Raw genomic sequence first — 25313 nt, 5'->3', positions numbered from 1 at the left:
TACAAAGAAATGCTTCAATTTTCTGCAAGTGCTCGCAAATATGACTAATAAATCTGTGGAATGTTATGGTTAGAATAATAGAGCTGTGAAGGCACACACTTGTGGCAAATTGTTCAAACATCATTCCCCTCATACACTTCAGAAATTCAGAAACACCACTGGTGTCATGGGTCCTGTGGAGCAAGTGTGATGAATTTGACTACATAGTTATTTTCTTACATAACTTCAGTTTTCAAACCAAACAGATTTTACAAAATGTAGTAAATTAACTCTTTACATGCCTTCTGGACCAAACAAATTTGGACGGCATTGAAGGCATACTAACAGAATAACAAATAAACAGTTTGAATGAATGAAAATGATAGAATCAATGAGATGGTTTTTAGGAGAGTTGATGGGACTAAACCTTTTTAGCATCCCATTCTATCACCACTCACACATGCTGATTTTTAAATGGGGGCATTTAAGCATGGCTGTTACAACATAGACTGCACTAACTCATCTCCTATTGAATTGTGCAAGGGTTAGACGATATTATCCTATTCTTTCCAACTTTCAATGCACTAAATGTTATCAGTTATGAGAAACGTCAATTACATTACAAAGTATCAGAGGAATATTGTGATTTTTTGGAATTTAAAATCCAGTGATTATAGTTATGCTTTTTCTGCAAACTGTAAAGCCATGCTTCTATTATGATCTCACGTTAATTTGCCCTAAATTTGAGTCATAGATTCATATAGCACGGAAACAGACCTTTTGGTCCGACATGTCCATACCAATCAGACATCTCAATCTGACCTAGTCCCATTTGCCAGTATATGGCCCATATCCCTCTAAACCTTTCCTATTCATATACCTTGTGTTCAGTTCTGGTGGTCTCATTTTAGGAAAGATGGGAGTGTGTTAGAAAGGATGAAAAGGAGATTTACCAGGATGCTGCTTGGACTGGAGGGCATGTCTTATGAAGAAAGGTTGAGGGACTGAGGGCTTTTCTCACTGGAACGAAGAAGGATGAGAGATGACTTAATAGAGGTGGACAAGATGTTGACAGACATAGATAGAATGGTTAGCCAATGTCTATCACAAGAGGGCATAATTTCTAAGGTAATTGGAGGAAGATTTCGGGGAGATGTCAGAGGTAGGTTCTCTGCACAGAGCGTGGTGGGTACTTGGAATGCACTGCCAGCAGTGCTAGTAGAGTCAGAGACATTAGGGACATTGAAGTGACTCTTGGATTGGCATATGGAAGACAGTACAATGAAGCATATGTGGGTTAGTCTGATCTTAAAGTTGGATAGAAGGCCGGCACAAACATCGAGGGCCAAAGGGCCTGTACTGTTCCATGTAATGTTGTAATTATACCAGCCTCCACCATTTCCTCTGGTAGCTCATTCCATACAAGCACCACCCTTTGCGTTCAAAAAATTGCCCTCAAATCCTTCTTAAATCTTTCCCTTCTCACCTTAAACCTATGCCCTCTAGTTTTAGGTTCCCCCACCCTAGGAAAAAGACCTTAGCTATTCACCCTATCCTGTCCCTCATGATTTTATAAACCTCTACATGGTAACCCCTCATCCTATTTCTCTAATGTGATAGCCCAGGATACAGTTACACATAAAAATAGATATTCAAGGTACACAAGTAGATGCATCTTGATAACAGAATTATTTTGCATATATCAAATATATATATGGCATATACTACAAAGAATCTGGATGTAAGTTTGCTCGCTGAGCTGGAAAGTTCGTTTTCAGATGTTTCGTCACCATACTAGGTGACAGCATGGAGTCAGAGAGTCATAGAGATGTACAGTATAGAAACAGACTCTTCGATCCAACCTGTCCATGCCGACCAGATATCTCAACCCAATCAAGTTGCACCTGCAAGCACCTGGCCCATATCCCTCCAAACCCTTCCTATTCATATACCCATCCAAATGCCTTTTAAATGTTGCAATTGTACCAGCCTCCACCACTTCCTCTGGCAGCTCATTCCACACACGTACCACCTTCTACGTGAAAAAGTTGCCCCTTAGGTCTCTTTTATATCTTTCCCCTCTCACCCTATGCTCTCTAGTTCTGAACTCCCCGACCCCAGGGAAAAGACTTTGCCTATTTACCCTATCCATGACCCTCATAATTTTGTAAACCTCTATAAGGTCACCCCTCAGCCTCCAATGCTCCAGGGAAACAGCCCCAGCCTGTTCAGCCTCTCCCTGTAGCTCAAATCCTCCAACCCTGATAACATTCTTGTAAATCTTTTCTGCACCCTTCAAAGTTTCACAAAATCTTTTTGATAGGAAGGAGACCAGAATTGCACGTAATATTCCAACAGTGGCCTAGCCTCCAGTGAAGCGCTGGTATTAGTGACCCACTTACTTTGAATCAAATGGCATCAGGAAGAACTTGAAATGCTGGATTAAGAATGGATTCTAATGTTGAAGGAAGACACTTTGTAGCTAATGGGTGCTGTTCAACCTAGAGACTGGGCCCCAGTATACTTTACGGTCTTACTATGAATTTGGACAGTGGCATTTAAAGTAATTCAAGTAATTCTGCAGATGACAACAAAAAATGTGCAAGGGTTAAAATTGCAGAGGACTGCAATCCAATACGAAAGATTCAGATGCGGCAAGCGACAGGTCTACAAAACAAAAAGTGATTAATTTGAATAAATGCAGCATCATGTATTGAACATAAAATACCATTTACAAGGAATAAAAGTGAAGGAGGCTGAGAGAAAATAATATTGGTGCTGTCATATACAGATCACTGAAGGCTAATTAACACTTGATAACTTTTATGTACTTAGAGAATCAGCAGCTGTGCCATATACAGTTTCACAATTTGTCCACTTGATAGAAAGTTTCACTGCAAGTTTTATTCCCCAACCCCCAGCATGTTTATCTTCACTTTTCCATTTATAAACTCAACTTTCAAAGTTAAGACCCTATATAGAAAGACAGCACCAAAAACCTGACTCCGGTAAAAGAAAGTAGACAAACGTTCACTTTTTGTAAAAAAAAACATTAATTGCAGATGTACTGTTAAGAAATAGAAGCACAATGATTTCCAAGTAGTGGATCTTTTAACTGCTTTTCTCCCAGAACATGCTTATCAAACAGGTACTTGGCCATGCGATTCTGGGGAGCTCCTAAAAGGATCAGGTTGGTGATGAAATAGCCAAGCTTCTTGATAGCCTGGACTTGCTCATTCAAGTCATCAGTTTCCACAAAGTCACATATATGATGGTTGGCCTTATCAGAAGCCAATTTGCATAGCTCCAGCAGTGACTAGTTCAAGGTCTTCTTCAGATGAAGGGCACACCTCACTTGCTTTGAGGGTATTGTGCCATTCTCGCTGAGTTTGGAACTTCATCAGCTTCTCGTGGCACTGATAAAAATTTGGCGATATCTTTCTGTGCAACATTGTCTCAGTCAAAGAAGGCATGTAGACATAGGAAGCATACAATTCCAGGTTGACCTGGATGTTGATGGCTGCTTCACAATCCTGGTGGCAATTCTGTTGGATTTAGGAAGCAATTCTGATCTGACCGTAGTTGTCCATAGAAAAGCGTTTAAAATAAAAATTTCACTGAAAGTCCATGATCACAGTAGAGAAACTGTATCTAAAGCTATCAAAGTATTAGGGTGCACAAATAGAACTAGTCAAAAGGTATCAATCTATCATTATCCAGATCAATGGTCAAACCTTTTCCAGAGTACTTGGTGTATTTTTCCTCCTGTTTTCCATTCCAGACACACATACTGGCAGCATAGTGACGATGGAAATGATTCAGCTGTCTAATTTTAAAAAAAACCTCAGCTAAGCAAATTGGTTTAAGGAGGTTGGTTGATTTACTTCAGAGCAGCACAGACTTGGGAGAAATCTATGGAATAATTAAGTAGTTGGGTAGGCTCCCTATCAATAGATTATTTGAATAAACACTGGAAAGAAGCACAAAACACAAGTCAAACGAAACATGCATAAAAATATATTGCATGCTATACGCTTCATCTTTTCCCAGAGATTGGTGAGCCTTCCAAATGTATTACTAGCTTAGTGTGGTAAATGCTGTCTCTCTGCATGCCTTGAAGAGAGAGTTGTACTAGTTCTGAACTGAGGCCGCAACTTTTATCAGATCTGCTGCAGTTGATAAGACTCAAACTCTCACCAGGGTCAGAGGGTTGTGTGCTTGATTTCCATTTGAGACTTGAGCACAAAAGAGGTGCTCACATTAACATAGCACAACGAAAGCACCAAGCTGTCTGAGGGGTCATCTTTCAAAGAGATGTTAAGATGAAGGCAGATGTAAAAACTCTCTCTGATACATTCACAAAGAAGAGTAAAAAGAGTTCTCTCTCATGCCCTGGCCAATAATTTATTTCTCAATTAACATCTCATACAAATAAAATTATTATCCAACCGTTATCACATTGCAATCTGTGGGAGTTTGCTGTTCACAACTTGGCTGCCGTATTTCCTACGAGACAACAGCAAGTACATTTCAAAAGTACTTCAATGGCTGTAAACCACCTTAGGATATCCTGACATCGCTAAAGGCATTAAATAAATACAAGGTTTTTTCTTTCTTTTCAGACACAGTCCAAGTAATCACTTGGACTGGTTTAGAGAGAAAGTTTAGAGATTTTTTACCCCTCAACAGGACTGTGGTTTTATTGCCTCTTCCGCCCACTGCTCCCCCCCCCCCCCCCCCCACCCCCCTTCAATCACCCTAAGGTGCTGCAGAATGAGAGATGGGAGAGGTAGCGGTAGTGCACAGTACGGAAGATGCTGGCCAGCTATCACACTTTAGGGGGAGGCTTGACGGACCCAAGAGGTCTTTTGCAGTTTAGTATGTAGGGGAGCTCAGTCATATGCTTTGGCACTGCTGTGCGTGTAACCCAGGGATCTAGGTGCAAGTAAGTAGTTTGAAAGAAGCATAGAAGGAAGTGAATGCAGACAAACATTTTTTCCGCTTGTGGGCAAGTCCAGAATGGGGTAGACAGGGATAGACAGTAAATACAACTGTAAGATCCCATTAAAAGATCAAATAAGGTGTTTAGGCGGAATGCTTTTATACAAGTGATGAAGAATGTGGAACACCCACAGGGAATGACAATCACAAAAAGCATTGATGTATTAAATGAGAGACTTGATGTATATCTAAGGCAGAAAGGAATAAGACAGATCTAGCTTTTAACAGGGAAAAATAAAGGAGAACTGAGGAGGAGATAGTCAGGTAGGAGGCTTGTATTTACATAGCACCTTCAACATAGCAAAGCATGCCAGTTCACAGCAGTATTGAACAACAAGCCATGTATTAAATTATTAAATGTTTGGTCAAAGGCTTTCTTGCCTGTTTTCCAAATTTCCCCTACTTCAAGCTAACCAATCAATCTAAGGTGCATCCAAGTCTCAGCTTTATCAGGTGATATAAGAACTTCTATAGTTTTCCTAGATCACACTTGTTTGATTTGAACCTTCAGTCCTCACAACTTCTGTTGCTGCATCAATACTAAAAGCCTTGACTCGAATAATTCCTGTGGAGATTCCTAAGCCAGACCCATATATTTCCCCTGTTATCAGAGAAACATTTGCTTTGTGGTGGGATTATCGTTTTATGTAAGTAACATGTTTGAAATACTTAATCTCATTATGCAACACGTACGTACATTTCTCTGGTAACTTTAATATAAAGGTTCCAGTGCTCCTGCACGTGTTATCAAACAAAACAAACCACTCACTACATGAGTATGTATTAACTGTTTACGTATCTTGGGAATGATAGAAGTGTTCAGCATTTTGTTTTTCATTATGTTTGCCAGTTGATAAAGATGAGCTGAGGAATATCAGTGTGAACATAGCACAAAATTTCTTTGACAAAGAATGTATTAATTCATGATGATCATCGCTCCTTCAATTTACTCATTGGCGTGTCTGTTGTCCATTCATTTATTGAGTTGATAGTCTAATTACAGCTCACTGAATTCATTGTTCATTTTGTGTGATCAATTAGTAAATTAGGTCTACCACTGCTCCATTACTTGTTTTTGTGTTGTTCCTATTGCTGTACTCACTGGCGCCCACATTGATTTTAAGCAAATTTGTTTGTTAATTTATTTATTTGATGTTGCATCAGTATCTCTGAATACATCAATTCATTTCTTTGCATTTCTCAATTTAATTCACAGGTTCTCACTATTGCATTAATTTATCAGTAAACATTCTCAAACGTTCAGGAGTTTGAAAATCAAGTGTTATGGAGGTGGAGTATTAGGTCCAGCTGGGATGCTTTTCAGAGGGCTGGCACAGACCCGATGGGCTGAACAGCCTCTTTCTGCACTGTAAGGATTCTATGATTTGAGCAACAGAGGTGAGAGAAAAGCAGCAGATAGGAAGAACACTACTCAAAGGATGCAGCATTCTTGACTCTTTTGTTTTGTGGTTGAACAAAGTACCACTTTTAAATTTTGAACGATTTAGAGAAACCTAGTTAAGTCACAAAGCACTCGAGAACATTTTCAGAGGCGAGTTTTGACTGCCGGAGAAGAAAATGGAAAAGTAAACAGAAACCAAATATTACTCTGCCAAAGGACAGTCAGGCAGCGTGTAAGTGTTGAAACTACTGAATGAGTGAAAAACAAGGAGCCTCCTCTCTCTCTCAAATTGTGCTGCCTAGCTGACCACTTCTACAACTATCCAACTACACAAGCCAATAGACAGAAGCCGAAACAGAACAACTGTTGGATCTAACGTCAACTGTTTATCCTTACATTTCAACAACAAGGAGCTCAAGCCCCAGTGGGATACTATGGTGGCTCACCATGACTTTAGTTAAAGTTTTGTCTTATCAATACTTATTATAAACTAGCTGTGTGTAATCTTTTGTTAATAACTTTATCATTTATTATTTTCACCTGTACGGAGATACAGTGAAAAGTATTGTTTTGCATGACAAATCATATTTTACATTAGTACATCAAGGTTATAGAATGGAAAGTATACCAGGGTAATAGAATGGATTGCAAAGATCCTTTCATAATTATTCATAAGAAACTAATGTTTTAATCAGTTTAGGAGCAGGGGACAGCTATTTAGCCCCTCGAGTCTGCTTTGCCATTTGAGCCCTGGGCTAATCATTAATCTCAATGCTATATTCGTGTGCTCTCTCATTTTGCCTTGGGGTCATCAGTAACTAAAGTCTATCAAGCGCCTTTTTTTTCTATATTTCAGAGAATACAAGCCCACTCTCAGCAGAATCACACCAACTGAAAAATCTGATAAACCTTTGTTGCACTTTTATGGCAGGCAATTTTCCAAAGACAAGGGGACCTGAACCACACATAATGCTCCAGATGAGGTCTCACTAGCATCCTATACAAGCGAAGCAAGTGTACACAATCACATTGGAACAAAGGTTAATATACCGTGTACCTTCTGAATTGCTTGCTGCATTTGCATGTCACTAAGCAGAAGCTTGACTGCTGATCGGCCTTGATTTGAATCAATACCAATTAAAAGGAGGTTACATGATCTATATTAATCTACAATTCACTCACCATGTGGTACATGTGGCCATGGCATTTTATATTGCTCAATGGAAGAAAGACTGCAGGAATCCAAAATTCTTCACTGAATGGTACTGTCATGACCCTGATAAGTGCACTCAAAGTCACGCCACAGTATTCCATGAAAGAAGACCAATTCAATGGCTATGATGGTTAATGCCTCTTTTACTGACTAAGTAAAAGAAACTCACACCAGGTTTCAACAATGATGCAGAAAAACAACAGTTTATTTTAGCAAACTTATCCTTAACTAGACAGGGTAAAAGCAGATTATTAATTACTAAAATATAAAACTAAAACTATAATCACTTGAATTCCAACCACGAACATAGTTATTCACAAATTGGATGGACAGTAGATAAATGGCTTTACCAGAGTATCTGGGAGAACCAAATAGGCAAAAATGAACAAAGTTCCTGGATAAAGAGTCCAAAAGCATGAAAGGAATTTAAGGTACTTTCTCACAGCTTTTTCAGTTTCTGGCGATGATATCACACTGTCCAACATGGCTAACTTCAATTCAGCAGGCGGTCAGTTGGGCCTAGGTCTTGCCAGAGTTTGCAGCTTTCCCTCTGCAGTGTCTTTCAATATTATTTATTTTCTAATCATAAAGAGAGAGGGGGAATTTAATTTGCTTGCAGATTTTTGAAAGTCTGGGTCCCACTGCACTTATAAAACATGTCTCGTCCTCATAGTTCAATTCCCGCCTCACGCAACTGTGTGGAGTTTGCACATTCTCCCAGTGTCTGCTTGGGTTTCCTCCGGGTGCTCCGGTTTCCTCCCACAATCCAAAAATGTGCAGGTTAGGTGAATTGGCGATGCTAAATTGCCCGTAGTGCTAGGTGAAGGGGTAATTGTAGGGGAATGGGTCTGGGTGGGTTACGCTTCGGCGGGTCAGAGTGGACTGTTGGGCTGAAGGGCCTGTTTCCACACTGTAAGTAATCTAATCTTATGTTACATATGGAGATTGTAAATTCCTTGATTTTATAAACCGAGTAGACATCATTTAGGACTTACATTTGAACTTTGCCTCTATCATACCCAGCAAATGGGTCAGCAGCAAAAATGACCTACTGCACTCTGCACATTAAATTTTCCACACAGTACATAATGCAACATCAAGCAATATGGGGAGGATGGGGCTGTTATCACTGAGTGTCCCAGTCAGGAAGGCTTTCTGCATTAGCTATTACAAATGAATAAATGGGGCCCAATACTTGATTTCCACAGACTGCTGTGAATTATTTTCATAGAATACCTACAATGTGAAAGCAGGCCATTCGACCCATTCCGTCCATACCAACCCTCCGACCCAGATCCATTCCACTACCCTATCCCTGAAATGCTGAATTTCCCATGGCTAATCCACCTTATCTACATGTCACTGGACACTATGGGGCAATCCACCTAACCTGCATGTCATTGGACTGGAGGAGGAAAGCAGAGTACCTGGAGGAAACCCAAGCAGACACAGGGAGAATGTGCAAACTGCGCAAAGATAGTTGTCTGAGGCTGGAATTGAACCTGGGTCCCTGGCACTGTAAGGCAGCAGCACTAACCACAGCACTGCTTAATTTTATTTAACAGTAGTTTCACTATCAACATGATGTGATCACAACATTTCAAAGATCATACAAGTGCACTTAGGGTCCTGGTATAATGGAGTCTGCTTTAGCACATATTTCCTGACTTTTTCACGATATGTCAAACTTTCCATAAATGATCCACAAATGACAAACCTCTGGCTGATAGTACTTATCAGCATCCACCAAGCAATTTAATAAAATGAAACATAATTCGAAAATGTTTCATTTGAAATTGCACTTTGTATGGAAATATGAATTAAAATAAATATATTATTTATACTTACAAGGATGTATTTGTTATTAACTACTGAGTTATTGATTCATGTTTATTACTTTAATGATAAACCTTTTATTAAAAATTGTACGGCTAGATTTGGAATCAGTCAATGCAAAATATTATAATCAAGGAAATGCAAAGATGATTTGATTTCTGGGATGACAGGTTTGGTGTACAGCAGAGACTGGGTCAGTTAGGTTTATATGCACTAGAATGTAGACATCTGAGGGAGTATCTCATAGAAACTGATAAAATTCTAATAGGACTGGACAGGGGAAACATGGAGGATGACTGGGGAGTCCAGGACAGGGAGTTACAATCTAAGGATAAGGGGGTGCGACAGAAATGAGGAAGAACTTTTTCCACTCAGACAGTGGTGAGTCTGTGGAATTGCCTGCCACAGGAAACTGTTGAGGCCAAAACATTGAATGTTTTCAAGGAATTAGATAGCGTTGTTAGAGATAAAGAGATCAAAGGGTATGGGAAGATCAGGAAGATCAAGAGTAGGATGATCAACCATGATCAATTAGAATGGCAAGACAGACTTGAAGGGCAGAATGGCCTACTCCTGCTTCCATGGTTGATATTTCTATGCTTAGCTGATGACATTTTCCCATTGCAAATGAACATCAAGTGCACTGCATAAATCTGAGTAAAATGTAGGAAAGAGTCAGTGTCCTTGCAAATATATGCAAACTGGATCAGGAAATAGAAAATCTCAATTTTTGAGAAGCTGAAAATTATTGATCAGTTAAGGAAGGTGTTATGTAAGCAAAAAAACAAACTGAAGAGGAGTCACCGGACTCTAAAACATTAACTCTGCTCTCTTCCCACAGACCAGCTGAGTTTCCCAGGCAATTCCTGTTTATGTTTCAGATCTATAGCTCATGTTTTATTTAAGTGTTATGCAAGCACTTGTGTCATAAAGAATAGAGATTACTGAATCAGTATTTCACAATTAGTTTAAAGATGGAGTTGCAAAGGGGGTCAATTGAAATGCCCAACGGTGTCCAAACAAGAAAGTAAGTCTGAGATGCTGTAAGCAGGTGGGTTACCAATCAGGTAACACGGCTTTACCTATTAACATGATCTTGAAATATAGTTCCTGCAGATTTTGTGATAGTGACGATCCAGTGTACTGTGTTTGCAAAGAAAGAAGCATTTTTTTCAAGCTCATTCCATAGTTGTTGAAGCACATAAATCAAAGAGAGCCCTTAAAACAGCAAGGTCCCATAAATTAGATTGGTTGCCTATATCGGTAGGATTCTATAAATTAGACTGATTTAGAAAAACAACAGGCTCCCATAAATTAGACTAATTCTTTAAAACCACAAGATTTCACAAATTAACCCACTGTTCAAAAACAGTGTGATTTGATTCAGTAAATTAGGAAGAAATATTAAAAGAGACTAAGAGCTTCTATAAATAGACAGAAAGGAAGAGAGCCACTAAATTAGACATAGGCCCCCAGGAGGTTAATACTGGGGAGTTTATAATTGTAAAAGGAAGTGGCAGAGACTTGGAACAAATATTTTGAATACATCTTCTTACTAAAATATACTAAAAGCATCTAACTCACAATAGAAAATCAAGATGCAAAATAAAGGGAGGAACTGAAAACAATGATTTCCACACAAAAACTAGCAGGCAAACTAATAAGACTATCAATAGATAAGTCACTTGTTGCATGCTAAGATCTCAACAGGTAGCTGTAATGAGATGGTTGCATTGGCTGCAAGCTTACATTTTCTCTAGATTTTGGATAGGTGCCAGTAGAGTGGAAAACCTTACTGAAGAAAGATGGGGATGACAGTGAAAGGAAAATGGGGAAGTTCATTGTTAAGGATGTTGTAGGAAAACCATAACACAGTCAAACAATGTCAATATAGCTCTATGACTGGGAACTCGTGGCTCACCAATGTTCGTCGGGGAGGAATCCGTTGTCCTTACCTGTCCTGCTTCACAAGGTGAATGGAGACCCATAACAATGTGGTTAGCTTAAACTGTCCTCTGGAATAATATGGCACCTGACTCAACTGTATCAAATTGCTGAGAGAAAAGTCAATCAAGTACAAAATTACAAGGATAACCTGCGTGCTACTGGGTATCTGAAAGTCAAAAGATACACCTGTCAACCTTGAGAAATCCAATTAGTAACACTGGATCTTCTACCAAAATTGGGGTGTCTGTTCTATAGACATGCACGGAGTCACACTTAACAAACAATATACCCAACTATCTCTGGGCACATCCTGTCCCATCGGAAAGACAGACCCACCAGAGGTTGGGGAATTGTGGTATAGTCAGGAGACAATGGTCCTGGCTGTACTCAACACTAGTTTCATTCCACCAAGTCTTTCAACATCAGATCAAGCATGGGCAAGGAAACATCTAGTTGATTATCACTGACCAACCACCCTCAGCTGATGAATCAATTCACCTTCATGTTCACCCCCACTTAGAAGATGCATGGGAGTGGCAATGGCATAGAAAGCACTCTGGCTGATGGACTTCAACATACATCTCCAAGAGTCGTCAGTCATACCACTACTGACTGAAATAGCCTTTTGGGAGATGGGATTCTGGGTAACTCCATCTGGTGTGGAATCATGGATATTGTAATTTTTTTTAACTACCAAAAATCAATTATTCAATACAATTCAGAAGAGGAACAAACTCTTCAGCCTGTGGCGAATCCTCGTCCTTATTTACACCCACTAGTTATTGCTTATACATGGTTTCTACCCAGTTCATTTGTCTATCAAGATGCATCTTAAACATTGCTAACATGCCTATTTCCACCACCTCCAAGCACTTCCCATCTTCTTTTAAAAACTTTCCCTGCACTTTTCCTGTAAAGTTAACCCCCTCTCACCTTGAACCTGTGCCCTACTTTAACTGACCTTTTCACCCTCAACAAAAGCCTCTGACATCCACCTTATCTATACCCTTTCATAATTTGGTAGACCTCTATCAGATCATCCCCCTCAGCCTCCATCTTTCCAGTGAAAACAATCCAAGTTTATCCAACCTCTCCTCATAACTAAAACCCTCCAGACCAGACAGCATTCTGATAAATCTTCTCTGCACCCTCTCCAACATATCCACATCCTTCTGGTAGTGTAATGACCAGAACTATACACAATATTCCAAATGTGGCCTAACTAGTTTTGTACAGCTGTAACATAACTTTCCAAATTTTATATTCAATGCCAACTCAACACACAGACAAACACACAGTCCAAAGCTGGGGTAAAGGGGGATGGGATTCAAAACATCAGCCAGGGTCAGCTGATGATCAGCAATGGTCAGCATCAGCAATGGATCAGCCATGACCTTTGTTGATAAAGTACTCAATGAAGTTGCATTGGAAGTTATCCTTTGTCTACCTCACAATGTAATGCACCTGAATTACAAATTGCAAACTGTTCAAGAGAAGTCAGAATACATTTACCCATCTTTCACTTTACAATATCAGCTTTTTTAAAGAGGTCTCCAGTCCTGCACTTTTTCTATGTTCAAGTCTTTCAAAACAAACTGTTACAATATTCATTTTAAAGTGATTATGATATTTATTGGAGGCACATGTGCACAAAACACAGAAAGCTAGTACACAGGTGCAGCAGGTAATCAGGAAGATTAATGAAATATTGGCCCATTTTAATTTATAAAAGTAAGGAAGTCTTATTGCAACTGTACACGGTGCTGGTGACACCACATCTGGAGAATTGAGAGTTTTGGTTCCCTTACTTAAGCAAAGATTTTTTTTGGAGACAGAGAAGGTTCACTAGAACGATCCCTGGTAGGGAGGGATTGTCTTATTATTGAAAAATGGGAGGTGCTTTTATTGAAACATACAGGATATCTTTACTGACTTGACAGGGTGAATGCTGAGAGGATGCTTCCAACGTTTGAAGAGTCTAGGACCAGAGGGCTCAGTCTCAGAACAAAGAGGCACTAACTTATGGGCAGCAGTGGCTCAGTGGTTAGCACTGCAGCCTCAAAGCACCAGGGTCCCAGGTTCGATCCCAGCCTCGGGTGACTGTCTGTGTGGAGTTTGCACATTCTCCCTGTGCCTCTGTGGATTTCCTCCGGGTGCACCAATTTCCTCCCACAGTCCAAAGATGTGCAGGTCAGGTGAATTGGCTATGCTAAATTGCCCACAGTGTTAAGTGCATTCATCATGGCGAAATGGGTCTGGATGGGTCCCTCTTCAGAGAGTCAGTGTGTACTGGTTGAGCCGAAGGGCCTGTTTCCCCATTGTAGGTAATCTAATTTAAACTGAAGACCGAGGTGACGAGGAGTTTTTTTTTTCCCTGCACAGAGTTGAGCATATTTGAAACTCCTTACCACAGAGAGCTGTGGGGTCAGACTCCTTACATTTATTTAATATGATAGATAAATTCTCGATCAGTAGGGAAATTCAGGGTTTCAGGGAAAATGTGGGAAAGTGATTAGAGGGAATAATGGCTCAGCTGTTATCCTATTAAATGGAGGAGCATGCTCAAGTTGCTGAACTTCTCACCGCTGTTCCGATTTCTTCTGGTTCTGGTCTTATAGCTAAGTTTAATTCATATTTCTGCAATATATGTTAAGAAGAGCAGGATTCTTTTTTAAGATTTATTTTAAATTTGTTCTGCGAGTGGTGCTAGGGTGTCTGGAGTTTGTTCACATGCAGTTTAATGAGGGAATAAAATACTTGATGAATAGTTTTGTGTACTTAGGTAAGAAGGGGTAGCAGAAAACAAATTGCTGTTGTCTAGCGAAATCGAGGAGCACAGGAAAACAGAAACATCTAGAAGTAGTCAGGCAGTGAGCAGCTCTGTTCAAGAGTCATCTAGACTCAAAACATGAGCTTGCTCTGTCTCTATGGATGCTATCTAACCCGCTGTGATTTCGAGCATTTGTTGTTTTCAGTGAGCAGGTTCATTTTGAAAAAATAAAGGACCTGCAGAAGTGCTGTTAATAGCAATCTCCAAAACAGTCAGGGCTGGCGGAAAAGACATCTATAAAGTCAGTGAGCCTGTGAATACCACACAGTAGAGGCTGAAGTGCTAAGCTAGTAAAAAAACTGCTCAGAAAACTGCTGGAAGCTGAGAGTATGGAAAGCCCATATGTTTACTCCAAAACTACTTTAAAAAGTCAATAAGTAACCAATTACAACCATAACAGCTAAATAAGGAACTTTAGTGTGAAGAAAATGAAGATAGATTGTTGCTGTGATAAAAAAGTGCAAGTCTTTATTTCTGATGTATGCAATAAGACCATTTCAAGTTGTTTGCCATACAGTTGGCCCTGCTACACCACATGTTTCTTCAACTCAAATTGGCTTTAACGCGATTGAAGAATTTAGACAGTTATTTGCAGAATGTGAACTTTCCTTACCTGTACTGGCTAGAACCTGATTCCAGCCCCATGAGTTTAAATGGCATGGCTATTGCAGGATTTTCATACAACGTGAGATCACACGAGAATCAAGCTATCATATCAGAAATGACTGTACAGTTCACATGGTGTGCAATAATCTTTTATGTTCTTTTGTTTGGAGGTACATTAGCAGTGAATATGCACTGCTCTGCGCCCCGATCCAACATTTAGAGAGTGGGAAGGGAGGGGGAGGGTGAGAAGAACATTCTCTTCGGCCTGTATTTGCATTGGATATGTGGCATCATTGACAGAGCAACAGTTGGGGATGTTACACGCAATGTGAGCATGGGGAGTATGCTCTGTGCTGTTGCAGCATAAGCTAATGCATACTGTTATTAAACCCCTCCTAATGTATCACCAAACTCAACTACTGGAATCAACAAGTTGGATGAGTGTATAGCAGACATGGTTAAGTTTACAGATGACACCGAAATTGGTGGTAGAGTGGACAGTGAAGGAGGTTATCTAAGAGTACAAAGGGACCTTGATCGGCTGGGCCAGTGGCCAAGGAATTTCAAATGGGACTTTAATTCAGATAAATGCAGAGAGTTGCATTTTGGTAAGACAAACCAGGGTAAGTTAATGGTAGGGCTCTGGAGAGTGTTGTAGAACAGAGACCGAGTAGTTGAGTTTGGTGATACATTAGGAGCGATTTAATAAAAGTATGCATTAGCTTATGCTGCAACAGCACAGGGCATACTCCCCATGCTCACATTGCGTGTAACATCCCCAACTGTTGCTCTGTCAATGATGCCACATATCCAATGCAAATACAGACAGAAGAGAATGCTCTTCTCGCCCTCCCCCTCCCTTCCCACTCTCTAAATGTTGGATCAGGGGTAGTAAAAGTGGTGTTTGGCATGCTTGTCTTCATTGGTCAGAGCACTGAGTATAGGAGTTGGAATGTCACGTTATGGCTATAATACACATTGGCAAAGCCACATTTGGAGTACTGCATACAATTCTGGCCAACTTGCTAAAGGAAGGGTGTTATTAAACTGGAAAGGGTGTAAAAAAAGATTTACGGATTTTACCAAGATTGGAAGGTTTGAGTTATAAGGAGAGGCTGGATGGGCTGAGACTTTTTACCCTGGAGCATAGGCAGTTGAGGGGTAACCTTATATAGGTTTATAAAATCATGAGGGGCATAGACAAGATGAAGACTCAGGTAGGGGACTTCAAAATGAGAAGACATAGGTTGAAAGTGAGAGGGGAAAGATTTAAAAGGGACCTAAGGGGCATCTTTTATGCATAGATGGTGGTGCAAACTCCAGAGGAAGTGTAGATGTGGGTATAATTACAACATTTAAAATATATTTGGACAGGTACATGAATAGGAAACGTTTAGAGGTATATGGGCAAATTGGGACAAGTTCGGATTAGGAAGCCTGGTTGGCAATGTTAAGTTGGACTGAAGGGCCTGTTTCCGTGCTGTATGACTCCATGAAACTTTACAAACAACAGAATCTGCTTACATGTAAATAGAAGAGTGTGAAGGTGTCACCATTATCATCCTGGTCGTAGAATGAGTAACTAAGTGAGAAAAATGGTGCGGAGATCAGTGTCAGCACAACAGTAATCCCATTATACTCAAGATATCCTTTCGGAGAGATGCTGCGGGCAACTAGATTACTCTGTTGGATTAACCATCTGAGATACAACTATTTTACTGTCTAGGGACATCATAATCACTTTCATTGCTGTATTACAGGAAAACAAATAAATCAATTTGACAATGTGTACTTGTTCAACAGCAATTTAGGGACAGATATACTGTAATGATGTCTGCTAAGATTAAATCCACGCATGAATTAGCAAGTCATCTGGATACATTTTAAAAAAAAACTGGAGTTTCTCAAAGCAACCTAGCATTATCAGTCAAATTACGTAAGATGTTAAATTGGTGGGAAATAAGCTGAGCCAAAAGCACACAGACACTTGGGAATGGAGTGAGGAGCTATGAACAGAAGAATTAAAAGCAAGACAGGCCAAGATGATTTAACCATGGCCTGATTGCCATTTTACTGCCTGGTCTCCATAAACCTAAACTCCATTAAAAATCTAACTCAGCTTTGAATGTAATTCAGTAACCAATATCCATTGCTCCCTTGACAGGAAATTCCAACGATTAATTATTCTCAGAAGACATCATTCTTTATCTCCACCTTAAAATGAAAGACACTTTACTTAGAAATTGTGTCCCCCATTTCTGCCCCCACAACATCTCCAGTCAGGCTCTGTCAGAATTTTACATATTTGAATAACCTTTTTTTAAATTTTCTAGTGAGCAAGGACACACCTTGCTCAAATCTTCTCCTGAGGGAATCCCTTCAATTCTGAAAATCATCACACAAACTTTCTCTGAACTGCTTTACATGATAACGCCTCACTGCTCCTTAAATCTGTACTCGAAGGGTTATATCATCCACATCCTGTGCAGCTCCAAAAAGACTTTTATAATTCATTCAATTCATAATATAGTCCAAGAGGGTCCAATGCACTGTCAGGAGAGCGAGTAGAAAGGCAACAGAAACTGCAGGTGAGTATAACCATAATCATGAAACAATGGGACAGAGTCAAGAATGGTATGGAAGAATCTCAAAACTAGGCCAAGCTGAAGGATGACGAAAGAGCCAAACAAAGTTGAATTCCACATCATTCAAAAGTGACCATCAGTAAGCCTATAGAAACATACCAGATACTAGGATACGAGCAGCATTTCAGGTCAAAAAGGGAGAACAAGGAGACACAGATTAACGCTGATTGACAACAAGTTAAGAGGCAATGTCAATGGACTAGTAGTCTGGAGGCCCAGGGCTCATGTTCTAGAGACACAGATTCAAATAGTGACAAGGTGGTGAAAAACAAACTTAACACATGTACTTTTTAAAATTGTGTTCAAGTATAAATGGGTCTTGAATTTAGTCCTGAAAAGTGCCCAGACAACCTCATATTTAGGGCAAGGTCTCTCAAAGGTTTGAGCAACAGGTGATGCATACTGCTGCCCCGTAGTAGCAACATGAGTGGTGTTCACCACTAACAGGGTAACACCAACAAGCCACTCTGTCTATTAAACAAATGAATAATGTAGTACATGAACTTCAGTGCCATTGTGATGCAAGGTACATACGCAACAAGCCCAAAGATTGGCAGACCATGTTAAACATCATATCCATTCAACTGTCCGCAACAAGGAAGGTACTGACTGTACCCAACCAAACCATATTTTTAAAACACGAAAGCGTTCAACATCAGTTGTAATTCCATGATCAGACAACATTTGTTAAATATTAACAAACATTGCTGGAGAAACTCAGCAGCTCTGGCAGCATCTGCAGAGAAAAATCAGAGTTAATGCTTCAGGTCCAGTCACTCCTCTTCAGAACCATTCAGATTAGAGTCACAGAGTTCTATAGCATAAAGACAGGCCCATCAGCCCAAACTGGTCCATGCCGACCAAAATGGCCATCCACGCTAACCCTATTTCCCTAAACCATATACATCTAAACCTTTCCTACCCACGTATATGTCCAAATGCCTTTTAAATATTGTTAATTTACCTGCCTCAACCACTTCCTCATTCCACCCAGGTTCCCTTTTATTCCCCTCTAATGTAAAACTGATGCCCTCTAGTCCTTGAATCCCCAACCCTGGGGAAAAGACTGAATGCACTTACTCTATCCATGCTTCTCATGATTTTATACACTTCTCTAATATCCCTCCTCAGTTTCCTACGCTTGAAAGAAAGAAGTCCTAGTTTGTCCAACCTCTCCCTATAACTCCCGACAATTGAGTCCTGGCAATATCCTTATAAATTTCTTTTCCAATTTAATAATATTCTTCCTAAAGCAAATGCAGCCTCACCGATGTCCTGTACAACTGCAACATAACTTCCCAACTTCTATACTCAATGTCCTAACTGATGAAGGTCAGTGTGCCAAAGGCCTTCTTCATTGCCCTGTCTACCTATGACTCCACTTTCAGAGAACCGTGCACCTGAACTCCAAGGTGCCTCTGTTCCACTACACACCTTAAGGCCCCACCATTCACCATGAAACTCCTACTTTGATTTGACTTTCCAAAATGCAAGACCTCACACTTACCTATATTGAACTCTATTTGTTATTTCTTGACCCACTTCCCCAGCTAATTAGTGTCCAATTACAATTTCTGAGAACCTTCCTCACTGTCTACAATACTGCCAATTTTGGTGTCACCTGCAAACTTACTAATCATGCCTTGTATCTTCTCATCCAAATCATTGCTGTTTGTTATCTCTGTCAATGAGCACAGCACTGACCCCTGTGGCACTCCACTGGTCACAGGCCTCCAGTCCAACAAGCATCCTTCCACTATTACCCTCTGTTCCTACCATCAAGCCAACTGTGTATCCAATTTGCCAGCTTCCCCTGGATTCCATGCAATCTAACCTTTTGGAGCAGCCTACCATGTGGCACCTTATCAAAGGCCTTACTGAAATCCACATAGACTATGTCTAAAATCTTGCCCTCGTCAAACTTCATGGACAATTCATCAAAGAACTTTAATAAATTTGTATGGCATGATCTCCCACACACAAAGCCATGCTGACTATTCCTAATCAAACCCTGTCTTTCCAAATGTATTTATACCTTATCACTCAGAATCTTCTCAAGTAATTTCAGATGTTAGATAATCCCAAATTGTGATGAGTACAAGTTGAAAACCTTCGTCTAAACATACCTTTTCTTTCGGCTATACTCACATTCTATACAACCAAACAACTTAGCACTGATTAGCACTGCTGCCTCACAGCACCAGGGACCCGAGTTCGATTCCTGTCTCAGGCAACTGTTTGTGTGGAGTTTGCACGTTCTCCTCGTGTCTGCATGGGTTTCCTCTAGGTGCTCCGGTTTCCTCTCACAATCCAAAGATGTGCAGGTTAGGCGAATTGGCCATACTAAATTGCCTGTGTGCTCATGGATGTGAGAGTTAGGTGCATTAGGCAGGGGTAAATGTAGAGTAATAGAATAGGGGAATGGGTCTGGATGGGCTATTCCTCAGAGGGTAGGTGTGAACTTGTTGGGCCAAATAGCCTGTTTCCAAACTATAGGAATTCTATGAAGGTAAATAAATTCTATGAACTAAAAACTCCTGCTAGAAGCTCTCCTTCTGAACTGAACTCCTGATTCTTCTCGAAGTCAAAAACAAAACCTTAACCTGTTTCTCTGTCATAAACTCAGCAACATGAACATTCCAACCATTAACACCTCACGTAGCTGCAATAACATTTAATGAGATCATACAGAGCATTGAGTATTGGGGTTGGGAGATCATGTTGTGGCTGTACAGGACATTAGTTAGGTCACTTTTGGAATATTGTGGACAACTGTGGTCTCCCTCCTATTGGAAGGATGTTGTGAAACTTGAAAGGGTCCAGAAAAGATTTACAAGGATGTTGCCAGGGCTGGAGGATTTGAGATAATTGGAGGTCTTGGGGGGAGGAGGGGGATGTTTTCCTGGAAAATCAGAAGCTGAGGGGTGACCTTATAAAATCATGAGGAACATGGATAAGGTAAATAGACAAGGTCTTTTCCCTGGGTTGGGAGTGGGAACCTAGCCCACAACTAAATGGCATAGGTTTAGGGTGAGAGTGGAAAGATATAAAAGGGACCTAAGGGGCAACATGTTCATGCAGAGAGTGGTACATGTATGGAATGAGCTGCCAGAGGAAGTGGTAGAGGCTGGTATAATTACAACATTTAAAAGGCATCTGGATGGGCATATGAATAAGAAGGGTTAATAGGGATGTGGGCCAAGTGCTGGCAAATGGAACTAGATTAGATTAGGATATCTGGTCGGCATGGACAAGTTGGACCAAAGAGCCTGTTTCCATGCTGTACATCTCTATGACTAATGACTCTATGACATGCATTCTTAAAAACAATGCATTTACGTCACAATTCCAAATTACATTCTGACTGTTTCAAAAGAAACCTTACAGTGAAAACCCATTCAGCCCCTCAAGCCTGTTCAGTCATTCAGTGTGATCAAGGCTAATCATCTAACTCCGTCCCCTGTTCCTGCTTTCACCCCATACCCTTTGATCCCTTCAGCCCTGAACTACATCTAGCTCCTTCTTGAAAACATTTAATGTTTTGACTTTGATTGCTTTCTGTGACAGAGAATTCCACAGGTTCACCACTCTTTGGGTGAAGAAATTTCTCATCAACTCAGTCCTACCCCGTAACCTTAAACTGTGACCCCCTACTTCTGGACTCCCAGGTCATCAGGAATATTCTTCCTGTTAGTGAGTTTTGAGTAGATTTGTACTCAAGTTCTGGATGTAATTTGCTCACTGAACTGGAAGGTTCGTTTTCAGACATGTCATCATCAGTGAGCCTCCGGATGAAGCAATGGTCCTTGGGTTTGTGATGTCATTTCCTGTGGTAATGACATTTCCTGTTCTTTTTCTTAGGGGATGGCAAATGGGATCCAAGTTAATGTGTGTGTTGATAGAGTTCCAGTTGGAATGCCATGCTTCAAGGAATTCTTGTGCGTGTCTCTGTTTGGCTTCTCCTAGGATGGATTTGTTGTCCCAGTCAAAGTGGTGTCCTTCCTCATCTGTATAAGGATACCAGTGAGAGTGAGTCATGTCTTTTTGTGGCTAATTGATGTTCATGTATCCTGGTGGCTAGCTTTCTGCCTGCTTGTCACAAAGCTTGCAAAGTATTTTGTAAATGACATTAGTTTTGCTTGTTGCCTGTATAGGGTCCTTCAAGTTCATTCGCTGCTGTTTTAGTGATTTCTCAATTCAAGAGCAATTAGGAATGGACAACAAATTCCGGCCTCTCTAACAATGTTCACATCCATGAACAAGTGAAAAAAGATGTATTTCAAATTTACTTCAAGAAAGACTAGTCCTAAAGTAGCGAAGGCTGAAACCAAACATTTATTCAAAACATGACTGAATGTTGTGATGGAGAGTGGTCAGTCTCTTTCATTTTGATTGATGAACTAAAGTGCGCTGAATAGACTCCATTTGTCTATTTTTAGCTTTTTACTTTCTAAAGTGGGCTCTTGTTATTTAAGAACGTATACCAGATTATGACTTCTGATATTAAAAGCTCACTACACTGTCCTTAATGCTTTCACTACTTTGAATTTCTCAGTCATATTCTCTTCAGTTCTTTTTCTTACAAGAACAGCTCCAGATCCTTAAGTCCATCCTATGCTTTATTTGCTAGCCCCTTATTTTAATAGCATTTTGTACCATTTCCATTTAAAATGCATTCTGTAGAAGGAATTCCAAAAGTCGCATTCACACTATGTGGGCACTACCCAGAATTGAACACAATGTTGCAATTAAATCATTTGATTTATTACATTTTGAGAACAGGGTTGATTTTGTAGCACCTCAAGCTTAGTTAGATCATGGTTGATGGAATGTTCAAATCAATTTACCTCTGATATCTTCGTCCAATCAAAGCCTTTTTTATTCAACAAGTAGCTTACTTGCTATTTTTTCTAAACCACTGCTGCATTACTGACCAGCTTTCTTCAGGGATCGAGACTGACCTCTAAATTGCTTTTCAGACCAATTCTAGTTAGTATTTTCCCATTAATCAAAACTGCGGTCATTGCATTATTTTAATTACATATCTGTCCCAATTAAACCACTTAAAATGTTCACAACTCCTGGTACCAGACACTAAGAATTCAAAACACCACTTCTCCAACCAAAATAGTGCCCATTGTCACAAATCCCACCCATTGTTACTGATTTAGAGGCAATGCCAGTGGCACTATGCCAGCCAATTTCATGTTTTTATATAGTACATAACCAAATGCTTTACCCATTTCAAGTAAATTACATCCACATTTGTTGCACTTATTCAAATAGTGTTAATTATATCAAATTGCTCTACACAAACAAAACTCTTTTTAAATTTGTCATTTCCTATTTAATTTACAGCTCTCTAGGAGTGCCACTTGCCAATAACCGATAAATGATTCGAGAATTTAACTTGATGTCACAGTAACTCGCTTATTATTACAAGCATCCTCCCAGCTTCCTTTTATAAATAACGCCAACACTATTGATGCTCTGCATTCCGCTGGATCAGCCAGCATGATCTAGATGTTTCTTCAAGATTTCTAATAATATTTTTCCCTAGTTCATCCTTCAGTTCTGCAAGAACCCCAATTTATTTCTGTGGACCTCCTTCAAGTATCCAGTTGCCACCAACTGCATCAGTGATGTTGAATGTGTTGGATCCATCATTGTGGTTCTGCCACATTTCTATCTTTTTCCCTTAGAAGTACTATATATTTGGATCAATCTTCACTAATCTTAGCTCTGCATATATACCAGTGATTCTACTATTACTTTATATCCTGACGAACCAGAAAAATTCTTGATAACTCTTAGCTTATGCACTCATTTTGTTCTTATAAGCCTTTTTACTAGGAACTTCCATTTCCTTCAATTCTTAATTCAGTGTCAAATGCCATCAACTTGATGATCCTAGATTTGTTTTTCATCACCATCCAGTTCACACTTTATGTATTGTATTCAATAAGGTTGATTCAGCACTCTGCAAAACCATCTGGGTCGGGAGCTGTGGCAAAAAAAAACACCCATGAGTTTCACACTGTGAACACGACCTGCCAGAGGTGAAGTCCATGACGACTGGAGGCTCTGCAACAATAAACATTAAAATATCAGGATAATTTGTCACCTGTCACAATAATCGTGCTCCTTTCTTCCACAGCCCATCCCAAAATATATAAAAATCCAATGAAACCATTAAGGTGACCAACTTGCCTTACTGACTGCTATTCAGGACATAACAAAATAATACTACTATTGTAACTTCAACAAAAGGCAGAGAAAATAAATTATTTCTAAGCTACACTCTACAACTTAAACTATAACCTTTCAAAACCCCCAAGTACCTACACCTTCATTCATAAGAAACAGGGGTTGACTCAGGACAAAAAGTAGAAGAGCTAAGCAAAATTCCGCAGTTCAAAAAGACCCTATTTTGCCGGGGTGGGTGGGGGGGTTATTTTTAAGCACCGATAACACTCTATAAAGGTGATGGTTGCTCTTCACATTGATAACTAAGCCAGTGGCTCGAGGTCCTTTTTCTTGTTAAAATTCTTTCTTATAAGCTTTCTTAGTTTCTCTGTCATTTCAACCAATAGAGAGCGGGAAGGAAAGGCTCTGGATGTGTCTAGCTGCTCTTGCACCTATAGCTTTGTAAAAAACTGCAGCTCAACATCGGGCTATTGGAAGGCAGAATTTCCCAAACTCAAAGTATCTCAGTGCCGCTCTGTCTCAAACTATCTCCCTTGCTGCTTCAAAACGCAGTGTTGCCTTGCAAGCTAAAAACATGCAACACTAGAATTTTTCTGCAGGTTGTAAAGTTCTCCTGGTATTTCAACTGTACTATGTTGAAGTCCAACTTCCATTTCAGTTTATAGTCACAAAGAGGCAAACTATGTGGTCTCTTACACAGCATCAAAGATCAGAACTCCATGCGTTGGTACAACAGCGCTGGATCCGTTACAGTACAAATGAGAGAATCTTCCCTAGTGGAAAGGGAAAGGCAAGTAGAAATCCTGACTAATAATAAATGCTACTTTATGTTAGTGAGTTTTGAGAAGATTTGTAGCTCAGGTTGTGGTTCTAGATGTAGGTTTCTCTCTGAGCTGGAAGGTTCATTTTCAGACATTTCGTCACCATACTACGTAACATCTTCAGTGAGCCTCTGGATAAAGCACTGGTGGTGTAGCCCACTTTCTATTTATGTGTTTGGGTTACCTTTGGTTTGGTGATGTCACTTCCTGTGGTGAGATCATTTCCTATTGTGACATCATTTACTGTTTTTTTTTCAGGGAGTGGGAAATGGGATCTAAGTCAATGTGTTTGTTGATAGAGTTCCATTTGGAATTCCATGCTTCGCGGAATTCTCCTGCATGTCTCTGTTTGGCTTGTCCTAGGATGTACGTGTTGTTCCAGTCAAAGTGGTGTCCTTCCTCATCTGTATATAAGGAAACTAGTGAGATAGGGTCATACCGTTTTGTGGCTAGTTGATGTTCATGTATCCTGGTGGCTAGTTTTCTGCCTGTTTGTCCAATGTAGTGTTTGTTACAGTTCTTACAAGGCATTTTGTAAATGACATTAGTTTTATTTGTTGCCTGCATAGGGTCTTGCAAGTTCATTAGCTGTTGTTTTAGTGTGTTGGTGGGTTTGTGGGCTACCATGATGCCAAGGGGTCTGGGAAGTCTGGCAGTCATTTCCAAGATGTCTTTGATATAGGGGAGAGTGGCTAGGGTTTCTGGACGAGTTTTGTCTATGTGTTTGGGTTTGTTGCTGAAAAGTACCCAACTTTTCATTGGGTACCCATTATTTTTGAATACACTGTATAGGTGATTTTTTTTTCTGCTCTGCATAGTTCCTCTG

General features: G+C 40.0%; 1 protein-coding gene across 1 annotated transcript in view; it reads right to left on the bottom strand.

Moving 5' to 3' along the window:
- Positions 1-25313, bottom strand: part of rad18 (RAD18 E3 ubiquitin protein ligase) — a 306334-nt gene that overhangs the window by 259530 nt on the left and 21491 nt on the right. The gene's annotated exons all lie outside the window — the stretch shown is intronic.

This window comes from Chiloscyllium punctatum, chromosome 12 (assembly GCF_047496795.1).
Source record: "Chiloscyllium punctatum isolate Juve2018m chromosome 12, sChiPun1.3, whole genome shotgun sequence".
Taxonomy (NCBI): domain Eukaryota; kingdom Metazoa; phylum Chordata; class Chondrichthyes; order Orectolobiformes; family Hemiscylliidae; genus Chiloscyllium; species Chiloscyllium punctatum.
The sequence above is the reverse complement of the archived record's forward strand: the minus strand, read 5'-3'. Positions and strand labels throughout refer to the sequence as shown.